Below are 12,347 nucleotides of genomic sequence, written 5' to 3' on the forward strand. Positions count from 1 at the left end.
ATTGGGAAAGGAGGGGAGTGACAGCTATTTGGTCCCAGAATTCTCAGAAAACGTAGCCCATTTATATCTGATATTTTATCAGTATGTCAGGCCTGATGCAACTATCCATTATTCTGTTTTCTCATCAGTAAATCAGTAAATTGACTTATAATAATAAAACCAATTTCATAGAATTGTAAAGGTTAATTGAAATAGTATATGTAAATACTTTTAAAGAATAAGGACTATACTAAGTGTCTAATTTTAAAAGGTGCTATTTCTAATATTTTTATGTACAATTATAGGATACAATTTGAGAGGAAGTTTTTCTGTCCAAAATGTCTTTTCCTTTTTCTACAAATCTGCAGATGATGAAAATCCCAACATTGTTGACTAATTCCTTTGTGTTAAAGAACTCTTGTTGAAACTAACATTATCCATTTAGAGTTATAAGATACAAACTTATTAACTATAACTTTAGTATAAAGACCTTTCTTAAATTTTTTCCTATTGCGATTTGAGACAATAAAATAAAGCAGTGCAAACCGTAGTACAATATTTTGGAAAATGTTGGTGACACACTGTCACTGGGCAGGTGGGATAAGACTATGAAAAGACAGAAATAATTATAAGAAAAACCTAAATTGTTTTAAATTTTCCAAAGATGAAAATTAAGAAATTATTATTCTCCCATATGATATATATTGGAAATAGAAGTAGCAATGATCCAAAATTAAACAGATTTTTTTTTGTTTTTATACATTTTTCTCTTAATTAAGCTAGAAACAAAAAAGGATCCAATTTAAGAAAAGGAACTATGCATTTTGTGTTGCAAATAAGCTTAATCAAGGCAATATTCTCTCAAATATGCAAAGAATTGTTTATAAAAAGGGTTTACTAAAGCTTAAATAACATATGTACTAACAATGTACTAACAATTTTACCTGTGTGTTTTATAATTAGACATAAACTACTTGCATATAAGTCAACTTTATTTACAAAACTTTAAAATTGGTAAACATTTCACATTAGAATGCACCGTTCTCAGATTCTGCTGGTCTTGCTTTTGAGTTTGTAAATGTAGTATATTAAAGGTTTAGCACAATGAGAAAATCATGACATCAATGGCATTTTGTTGTCACCTTAGCAGGATGTAAGTCAAGATGAAATAAAATTAGCATCCTGAAACCTATAAAAGGTGATTTGTTTAGTAAAAGCAAAGATTAGATCCTTAATATCATTATTTGCATATTACAATACCCACAGCAAGTGACCTAGAAATGGTACAACATTTTATTGCGACATAAATTATAGGTAAAAATATTATTATATAATAAAACTCACAGGACTTTAAAATTAGGTGATATGTAGATTCTCTACATCCTAACTTGAGTGATAAAATTGTCCATAAAAATTTTCTTCTTTGCTTATCCTCTAGGAAATTACAACCTTCAGGAAAATAAAAACTTTCTCTATTTGAATTGCTGCAGACTCACACCATTCTGCTAATTACTCTACCCTGTCCCACTCTCTGACATTTTGTCAGTTTTACTGAGGTAATTGTTATGTATGTTATTGAAAATTTAGTACTTAAAGTGTAATCTGATAAAAAATTTACATACCTGTTGATTGCAAATCAGGTCTTTGAGTAAGAGGCAGACTGGAAAACCTAAGTGGCTAAGCAGCTAAAAATAAATAAACTAAGTAGCTAAAACTAAGTAGATAAAAAAGAAGGTTTCTCAAAACTTCATTCTTAAATTAGCTCCTTAACATATGAAACAGGAAAAGTAATAGTAATTGCCTACTTGAGCATCTCTCAAAATATGCAATTTATTAGTATCATTAATAAACTGTGAAATTACAACTTTTCTGTGAAGTTACTTCATATGTCATTCTAAAAACTGATATGCCCAAAATGTCAATTAAAGTTGTTGACACAGATTTTTATTAGATTTTTGTCAAAACCTCTAAATTCATTAGGTATAAATTTTTAAATAATAAAGTTAATTTTTAGAATAAATTATATTGTTAAACTTTTTATTATTGCATATGTAAAAATAAAGCTGAATAATTGTGATTTGATTTATGTAGCTTTATGTACATTTGGTTATATATACGCATAGTAAAAGAGAGCAGAAACATGAATAATTAAAAATTCCCTTTTTTTATATTTGGTAGTTATTTCTTTCCTAAATTTGTATGGATTAGAGGTTGAAGTGGATTGATCAGGGATTCTATTAGAGAGATAGGGTTTCATGCATTGTTCATTTGAGGCTTGTTTTTGAGAGTGAGGATAAACGTAAGAGTCAGGTGTTCTATTATTACTCAAAGTGCAGGGTTCCCTGTAAAATGAATTAAGAATGAGACAAGGACTTCAGCGCAACAATAGGCCTACAAATCTTTCTTACTTGAATTGGAGACAAATAGGGGCTTACATTAATTTTTCATCATTCTCAACCGAAAATGGGAAAGTATGAGCAGTGGGAAAGGAGAACTCAGCATGCCCTCAAAGGCCAGTCCTGCCTGAACTTCTCACCTCAAGGAGAATGAAAGTGCAAGCAAGGTACCTTCATCATGTCTGAGAACAGATAGACCAGTAGTAGCAGCAGAGATCCTAAATGGAGACTGCTTACTGCTTTCATAATCAATATTTCTGGTCCCAAATTCAATGACATATTACCCAACAGATGCTGGGTACACAGAATATACCAACTACACTTCTTCCCAAGGGAAGCACTGGGTTCCAGAAAGTAAAGAGAGCTGAAACCCCCTTTATAACTAGGAATGACAGGATACGTCTCTTAAGACTATATTTATTATTTTTTCATTTTATTTTAAATTAAAAATTGACACCCAAATAAAATGTGGAAGCATGTAAATAGTTTGAGGATTTTTAAAAAATAAAAAAATGAAAACAAATATATAGTCAATAATATTTTAAATAGCTTAATAAGACCATATTCCAGTTTAGAGAGCATGTAATAATCAAGTACTTATATTTAGTGCAGAGTTTAATTGCTGTCAAATTTAAATTGCTATACTTAAACTGTATTATTTCACAGCCCATTCAGTTATCATGTAAAAGCACCACACATCAGTTCAGGTAAGCATGGTAGAGGTAAAATTAAGAGATCATTTTTAAAAATAAGGACAGACAACTGCAAGTCTGTTCATCAAAATGCATTGGATGTTTTCTCCAACAGTAACAGATAAAGGAAGCTTTGCAATCAAGACCTGGCAAACAAGAACAACATAACGAAATGTGCTGATGTGTAATACTACAATGGAGGGACTCAGCAGAAATGAACACAGTGCTCTTCCCAGAGGATAAAAGGCTTAACCTTTTATGCTATGCAATCTTTTAAGAAGCAATATGCGAGGTAAGGCCACCATTTCTACATAGAAATAGAAAAAAGAGATTTTCCTGGGAAATTCACACACTTTTCAGGCAAAGAAACTCTGGAATCAGAAGGCACTAATGTTGAATCATTTTTCTACCAAATTACAGTTACTTTGTTGCTGTGTTGCTTTGGACAAGTTGCCAAAATATGTTTAAAATTCATAAGGCAACTTGAAACACATGGGTTAGTTGTAGTATTCTCAAACACTGGTCTTATTTTTCATTAGCTGAGTGCTATTGCATACATTATTCCCAGGTCTTATTCCTCATATTAAAATTGTGATAATGAATATTCACCATACAAGTATATCTGATAAAATCTTCCAAGGATATGGTGAACATAAAATTTGATAATATATGTAAAGGACCCATATTTTTGCCTGCTTTAATAAATATTAGTTAATCTCTGTCCCTGTTAATTATAACCTCTAAGACAAAAATTTGAGAAAATACTAAATTACTCTTTTGTAGTGATTATGTCATAAATCAAAACAAAACAAAAAACCCAAGTATTGGCACATATTGCTAATGGGAGTGTAAATTTTTATAATTAGGAAAACATTATAGCAATTCCATTTCTACGTATATAGCCAAGATAAATAAAAACATGTTCATAGAAAATCTTGTATTAATACATACATGTTCACAGCAGCACTATGCATATCTCAATGTGTAAACAACTCAAATACTCATCAAGTGATAAATGGATATACAAGAGTTATACATCTATATAAAAGAATATTATTTATCCATGAAAATGAGTGAAGTATTGACATATGCTATACCATGGGTGAATCTTGAAAACATTATACCACGTGAAATAAGTGAGACACAAAAGGCAATATATTATATGATTCTTTTTTTTGTTAAATGTCCAACATAGACAAATAGACAAAACATTAATTTGTGGTTGTATTAGGCTGTTCTTGCATTGCTATACCTCAGACTAATTTATAAGAAAAAACATTTAATTGGTTCACTGTGCAAGTGGTACAGGAAGCATAAAGTCAGCATCTGCTTGTAGGGAGGGCTCAAGGAACTTCCAGTCATGGCAGTGTGTGAAGGGGGAGCAGGTGTCTCACATGGGGGGAGCAGGTGTCTCTCATGGAGGGAGCAGGTGTCTCTCATGGAGGGAGCAGGAGTGAGAGAGAGAATGGGGAGGTGCTAAGCACTTGAAAATGACCAGATCTCATGAGAAGTTTTAACTATGCCTAGGACAGCACCAAGAGTATGGCACTGAATCATTCATGAGAAATTTGCCCCCATGATCCAACCACCTCCATCCAGACCCCACCTCCAACATTCGGGGTTATATTTCAACATGAGATTCAGGGCAGGGACACACATTGAAACTGTACCAGTCGTTATCAGGGCTTTGGCAAGAGGAGAAATAGGGAGTGATTGCTAATAGGTACGGGGTTTCCTTTGGGATAATGAACTACTCTGGAATTAATGGTGATGATTGCAAAATCTTGTGAACAGTATAAAAAATCATTGATTTGGACCTATTAAAAGGGTCAATTACCCTTATTTGTGACCATATTCTACAGAAACAAAGCTACCAGCAAATAAATAAAAAAGGCTTATATCCAAGTATTTGTCATGGCAAGCAACATAAATAACCATCTATAAGGAATGTTTGAATATAGTCTGATAAAATGATAACAAAAGTGTTAATGTGCTTACCATGTACCTGATACTGGGTTAAACACTTTGCATGTATTACATTTTTATTACTCATATCAACATTTTTGTAGATACTATTTTTTTAATTCTATAGATGAGGAAATTAAAGCATAGGAAGACAGCGATGTGCTTAAGGTGTTGGCATTGTTTGTATTCAGGAACTGAAATGATAATAATACCTAAATCATAGGGTCGTTTTGATTATTAAATGAAATAATACATGAGAAGTGCTTAGAACAGATTAGAAAGTCGTAGGCCTATATGATGTTCGATATTATCAGTCATCTTTGCTGGATGCCATGGTACCCAGACACTTGGTCAAATATTATTCCAGTTGTTTCTGTGAGGTTAATTTTTACATGAGATTAACATTTAAATTAGTAGACTTTGAATAAAGCAGATTGCTCTCCATTATATGGATGGGCCTTATTAAATTAGTTGAAGGACTTACTAGAAATAAAAAAATTGACTTTTCAGGAGGTAGAGGTAATTCTGCCAGCAGACTCAAATAGCAACTCTTCCCTGGGTTTTCAGTCGTCCAGCCTACCTTGCAGATTTTGGGCTTGTGAACTTCCTCCATAGTCATATGAGTCAACTCTTTAACACTGATGTCTCTTCCACCTTCTCTCTCTCTGTATATATATATATATATATATATTTACACACATACACATATATATGTGTATTATTAAATATTACACAATATATTATGGAACATATATTATGGAACATTATATAATACATGACATATTACATATACATGTATATATGTGTATGTATACACCTGTGTATATATACATACGTGCATATACATATGTGGGATATATATACACAAATATATACTCTGTTCTATTGCTCTGGAAAACCATGATGAAAACATCCTTATTAAGTTTCTTTCTAATCAAGAAGAAAAAATGTAAATTGGCAAAAATTTTTATAACATTTTTGTAATAAGAAATTTGGTGTTTATACATATATGTTTCTTATAAATAGAAAAAATGTAGAAAGATGACTATGAAGTGGAATAGTGAAAAATTACATTCAGGCATTATATTTTGTACACATCTGTATGACCTAATTTGATTCAATAAGCATATAAAGCTTTTGTAGTTTGAAAGGAAAACTCTTTAAAATATTTAAACATTTTGAAAAAATACTTAAAAACCAACAAAGTAAACAATAAGGACAGTAAAGCATCAGAAAAATCTATGTTATGTGAATTTGGAGGCACAATTACATACAGTGGAGTCTTAACTGACAGTAAATTGCCAGGAAAGGAAGGATTTAGCTGTGTCATGTTCCAAACAGGCTAAACATAAAGACGGTGGGAAAAAAATCACTCTAAATTCTGAAGTTAGCAGGTTTTTTCCCTAAGGTTTCTAAATACCATCCTGATTTTGTAAGTTATTTACATACCTTAGAAATTCCTACTGTTTACAGCTCCGTCTAAACAGAAACATAGCCAGATGCCTATTTGAACTGCCTATGTGAGATAATTCAACATCCTACACATTTTTCTCCAATTAATGTTTTGGTTATTAGTTTAGCTGACATAAAACATTTATTTGGCTGAGATTTATCCAAACTCTGTGAAAGGCCCTCCTAATAAACTGTGTAATATTTCTAAGAAATGTAACAAATTCTTCCTTTAGGTTTTGAAGGTCTACATTTTTTTCCTTTAGCCCATATCTGAAAACTAATTCCTGGTGAAAAGTCGTACTAAAAGTCATATAGCAAATTGATAGCAAAGCCACAAACAGAACCTAGTAATTCTTATTTTCAGGTCCAGACTTTAATCATTGAACCAGACGAGTTGCCACTTTCTCTGACTGATCACCCTTAGCATTTAATCCTTCTTCCAAGTTTCCCATTTATAGAGGTGACATAATTCAAAATTTCTGCATGGTTCACACGACAGACAAAGGCATGTGTGGGATTAATTTGCTGAGGATGACAAAAATTACAAAACTGAAATGGTTTGGGATAATAAACCCAAAATATGCTTGATATTTCAGAAGGGAAAACTGCTCCCCAAAATAACAAAGATGTGCAGTGTGTCATTGCAATAATCCCTTGGTCTCACTCTATCAAATGCACATAAGGGCTTGAAAATAAATGTAACGAATTATTTACCAGAGATGCTGATGCATAAAGACATATTCAAACTCGAGAGAACACATTTCTATCAGCTTCAGTGCCAACATCCTCAAAGCTGCAAGGCTAAACATTCTACATCCTGAAATTAGCATCTTAAGCTTCATGAAATAGTGTAGAAAGTGCTATAGCCAGGATACTACAGTGCACAGCTGCCACCGGGGATTCCAGGGTGTTATGTATATTCTAAAGGGCATGGACATAGGGGATGCAGCTGCTTCTCCCCTTGATAGAAGAATAGCTGTTGCTTCTTATCCACAAGCTCAGGACCTCATATTTTTCGTCAGCTTAACAGGGGAAGCAGCAAAACATGCTGCTAAAGAGCAACATGTTTCAAATTGAATGATAATTTTTTATAGGTAATTGAGGTGAGTAAAAATAGAAGCGAATTGTTTTAGTTTATTTTCTTGGATTTTTCTTCTTCACTCACGCTTCTCATTTAATAACTCAGAAAATTAAAACATTCTTCTGAATACTCACAGTAAAACAACCATGTCTGATTAAATCTCTGATGCATTGAAGTTAGAAGAGACCCAATATCAAATCTAGATTAACCAGCATCTTACTTATTTTAGATAGAGCTTCATCGTGTTGTGTGTTTGGAGGTATGTGGATGTGTGCTTTCCTTTTTTTCTCTGCTAGGATCTTATCTATAAGCTGAAACTTACCTAAGGCAATAGCAGACTCTTAAGTGCAGGTACTTCTCATAGACATTGGAAGTAGCCCACCTGGATACATATCTTCTGAAAGTTGATTGTTACCTTTCAGATGGCCTCACTCTTGTAACAGACCTGTACAAAAGACACTTTGGAATCAGTCTTTGCAGTCTGCCTCGTGAAAGAGATGTTGTTTACCTGGTTTGTCCAAAGTGGGTAGCATAATCATACCTGTAGTAGAACCCATGCTGTCCGTAGTTATTAATAATATCTGAAAGTTTTCTATTATAAACACCTTAAAAATTAATCATTGAAATCACTTTGAGAAACATATAGACATCTATAACCAAATATAGAAATTACTTAAATCATTTTTTTCAAATATTCTGCAAATTTCCACTCAAGGATTTCCTGAAACTCAGCCAAATATATCATTTCATCTTTGAGAAAAGTCTCTGAGACTATCTTAATCAATCATTTCCTTTTTTTGAATCCTAGCTCATCATATGAAGCTACACATAGAAGTCTCATGCTGTTTCAAATACCATGTTTCTGCATTTAAATGGTCATTTTCATATTTGTTTTTTGTTTTGATTTTAGTTTTCATTCCTTGAACACTGTGTTTCAGGTCTGACTGTCCATCCTTTACATGATATTTAACAAGATTGTGTCCTAAGAGAGCATAACTTCTAGAGCTTGAAGGGAGAAATCAAGATTTCTGTTATAAGCACAATCCATTTGTGATGCTGTTACCTACCGAAGCCATGTAGCAAATTGGACAGTTTGATAAATGAATGTGAAGCTCAAGGGAATGGTTAGTTCTGACAAATAAACATCAGAGTCAATCTGTGGAGTTTCTAAAATTAAACGTAGAAAGCATAGGGGCCAGCAAAGGGGATGACATTGGGAGGCAAGAGTGTAATGGTGTCCCTTACACCAAGTGAAGTAAGTATTATAAGAAGAAAGGAGTCATTAGTAATGTCAAATACTGCTGAGAGTCTAATCAATTGAGGGCTTAGAATTCGCCACTGGCTTTGGCTTAGTGAAGTTGTTATGAACTTGGAAAGGACAATTTCTTTGGAGAAGTAGAAATGAAAACCTAATTATCGTGAATGAAGGAATGCATCAAACAAGAAAATGAAAAGCAGTATAGGCAAATATTTCACTCAGTTTTGCAATAAAGGGAATAAAGAAATGGAAAGATAAGTGAAGATCTTCTTATGAGCAATACTTTTACTATTTTTTGAAAAATCGTTGAATGGTATTATAAAGAATAACTAGCAAAAATGGGTATAATAAATTTTCTGCTCTCAGAGAACTTTGTATATATGCAATATCATTTGCATCATTTATATTAATGTCACATAAAAAGATGATTAGTTTCAATAGATCTTAATTTGAAATTTTGCTTCTGTTGGTCCTCTACAATTTTTGGTTATCTTTGATTATTTTGCAGGCAATGTGGAAAACGAAGAAAAGCAACTAACCCTGAAACTTTGAACAATATGTTATATTTAAAATCTATTTTTATTTTAAAACAAATCATTCAAATACATAGAGGGTTATAATTATATTTGTATAGTAACACATGTCCTATAGTTCTTCAAAGTGACACGAATTCCCTTCTATCACCCATTATGGTTGTGAGGTATGATAGTGTCTTGATATTATAGTTTTCTATTGCAGAAAAAAAATCCTTAGGAAATAAAGGAGGTTGCAACTCTTAAACCCCTTAGTAGATATATTAAAAGAATAATGCAGTGGAAATTACGCATGTGAATGGCCTTCCTTTATTTCCATAAAAGTATTTCTTTACAATTTATTTTATTTCTTTATAATGATGTTGCTATTGCTTTTAAACAGAATATAAAGCCTTTCATAATTTTGTTCACACAATTTTGTTTACATACGTTTTCTCTATATTATTTCATGTAAATTTATCAGTATGGATGCCTCATTAGTAATATATATTTGTACTCATAAAATGAAGTACAAACTTTAAATCTTTAACATCACCCTATCTCCAACCTACCAGAGCAACAAAGAAAAATGTGCTGCCTTCCTTGTGATAATAGTAACATTGATCATTGTATCTTTCACATGAGACCTCAGCTTTCTTTGACAAGTTCATTCCTGAAGCATTTTTTTCTATAAAGTTAGTAATTACTTTTTATAGACCTCCACATAGTATTTCAAGGCAAAGCATCCACTAAGTTATATTAGATATAAATTTGCCACTGTATGTTTTCTGAGTGATTTCTCAGAAATCTTGAACTTGCCATGCAAGAAAGATTTTTCACTCCACTAATCCTTCAAGCATTTTCTTTGGCTGCTTTCTGTGATGTTACATTGGATGAAGCAAGCATAACCCCTGGATTAATAATATAATTACCACTTAGGGACTGTTAGACACGCAAATTGTTTTGTTTCACTCCAGACATAATGAATCAGAATTAGGAGACGGGCTTAGAAATTTGTAGTTTAAAAAGCCTTCAGATCATTCTGATGTTAGCTAAATTTTGAGATCCTTTGCACAAGGAGAAATCATAATATAATTACATTGATTTTCTGTTATAATTATTTAAAAGCTGTTTTTAAAAAGTTGAGTAGCACTAAGGTGCACTTTTCCTCTATTTCTGTATGAAACTTTCATAGTTTATCTCAGTGGAGAAATTGTTTCAAGGTTATATAGAGGTTAAAGTAATTAAACGTGTCGATCTAATTACCTTTATGTAAATTCAAACTGTAATTTCTTATTCTGTTGATATTTTTGACTTTGTAAATTTAGACATGGTACATTTTTTCCCTTTTTAATCATATATTCATATTGCAGATTTTCCTTTTATTTAACTTAAATGATTTTTGTAAATCTTTGAATGATACAGTGAAATTTGCTACTTTTTTTGTCTTTTGCTCAACTATTTTCTTTGTCATCCACTGAAAATTGGAGAGGATCTCTAGACTCAAAGCCTAAAAAAAAAAATTCTATGATCTTCCTTCTTGTAAGCTTATAAAGTTTATATACTAATCATGGATGTATGAGGAACTTAACAGTTCAAGTGCAAGGCCATGTCTGTCATCCTTTCCGGTGCAAGTCTCATAGCATGCTTAAAAATTTTACTCTGAAAACACTGGTAGGCAAAAAAATACGGTTTGGCACCTATCTAAGGGCACGTAACAAAAATGGAAGAAAAAACATTTTCTTAATTTACAGAGGCCTTTCTTTAAAGAAGTTTCCTAAAAACAGAGTTTAGTCTTTGCATATTCAGTATTTCAATAAGACAGTACTTACTGTGTCCGGAATTGGTGGATTCTTGGTCTCACTGACTTCAAGAATGAAGCCGCAGACCGTTGTGGTGAGTGTTATAGTTCTTAAAGGCGGCGTGTCTGGAGTTTGTTCCTTCTGATGTTCGCATGTGTCCGGAGTTTCTTCTTTCTGGTGGGTTCGTGGTCTCGCTGGCTTCAGGAGTGAAGCTGCAGACCTTCGCCGGGAGTGTGACAGCTCTTTTTTTTTTTTTTTTTGAGACGGAGTCTCACTCTGTCGCCCAGGCTGGAGTGCAGTGGCGCAATCTCGGCTCACTGCCAGTGCCGCCTCCTGGGTTCACGCAATTCTGCCTCAGCCTCCCAAGTACTTGGGACTACAGGCGCCTGCCAACACGCCTGGCTGATTTTTTGTATTTTTAGTAGAGACGGGGTTTCACCATGTTAGCCAGGATGATCTCAATCTCCTGACCTCGTGATCCACCCGCCTCGGCCTCCCGAAGTGCTAGGATTACAGGCGTGAACCACCACGCCTGGCCAGTGTTACAACGCTTAAGGCAGGGCATCTGGAGTTGTTTGTTTCTCCTGGTGGGTTCCTGGTCTCCCTGGCCTCGGAAGAAAAGCTGCAGACCTTCACAGTGAGTGTTACAGCTTATAAAGGCAGTGTGGACCCAAAGAGGAAGCAGCAACAAGATTTATCGCAAAGAGGGAAAGAAAGCAACCTCCACACTGGGGAAGAGGATCCCACAGAGTTCCCACCGCGGCTTCCTGCAGCCTGCTTTTATTCTCTTGTCTGGCCCCACCCACATCCTGCTGATTGGTCCATTTTACTGAGAGCCGATTGGTCTGTTTTACAGAGAGCTGATTGGTCCGTTTTGACAGGGTGCTGATTGGTACGTTTAGGATCCCTGAGCTAGACACAAAAGTTCTCCACATCCCCACTAGATTTGCTAGATACAGAGTGTGGATTGGTGTATTTATAAACCCTGAGCTAGACACAAGGTGCTGATTGGTGTGTTTACAAACCTTGAGCTAGAGACAGAGTGCTGATTGGTGTATTTACAATCCCTTAGCTAGACATGAAGATTCTCCATGTCCCCACCAGAGTAACTAGATACAGAGTGCCGATTGGTGTATTCACAAACCCTGAGCTAGACACAGGGTGCTGATTGGTGTGTTTACAAACCTTGAGCTAGATACAGAGTGCTGAT

This window comes from Gorilla gorilla, chromosome 14 (genome assembly GCF_029281585.2).
Source record: "Gorilla gorilla gorilla isolate KB3781 chromosome 14, NHGRI_mGorGor1-v2.1_pri, whole genome shotgun sequence".
Taxonomy (NCBI): domain Eukaryota; kingdom Metazoa; phylum Chordata; class Mammalia; order Primates; family Hominidae; genus Gorilla; species Gorilla gorilla.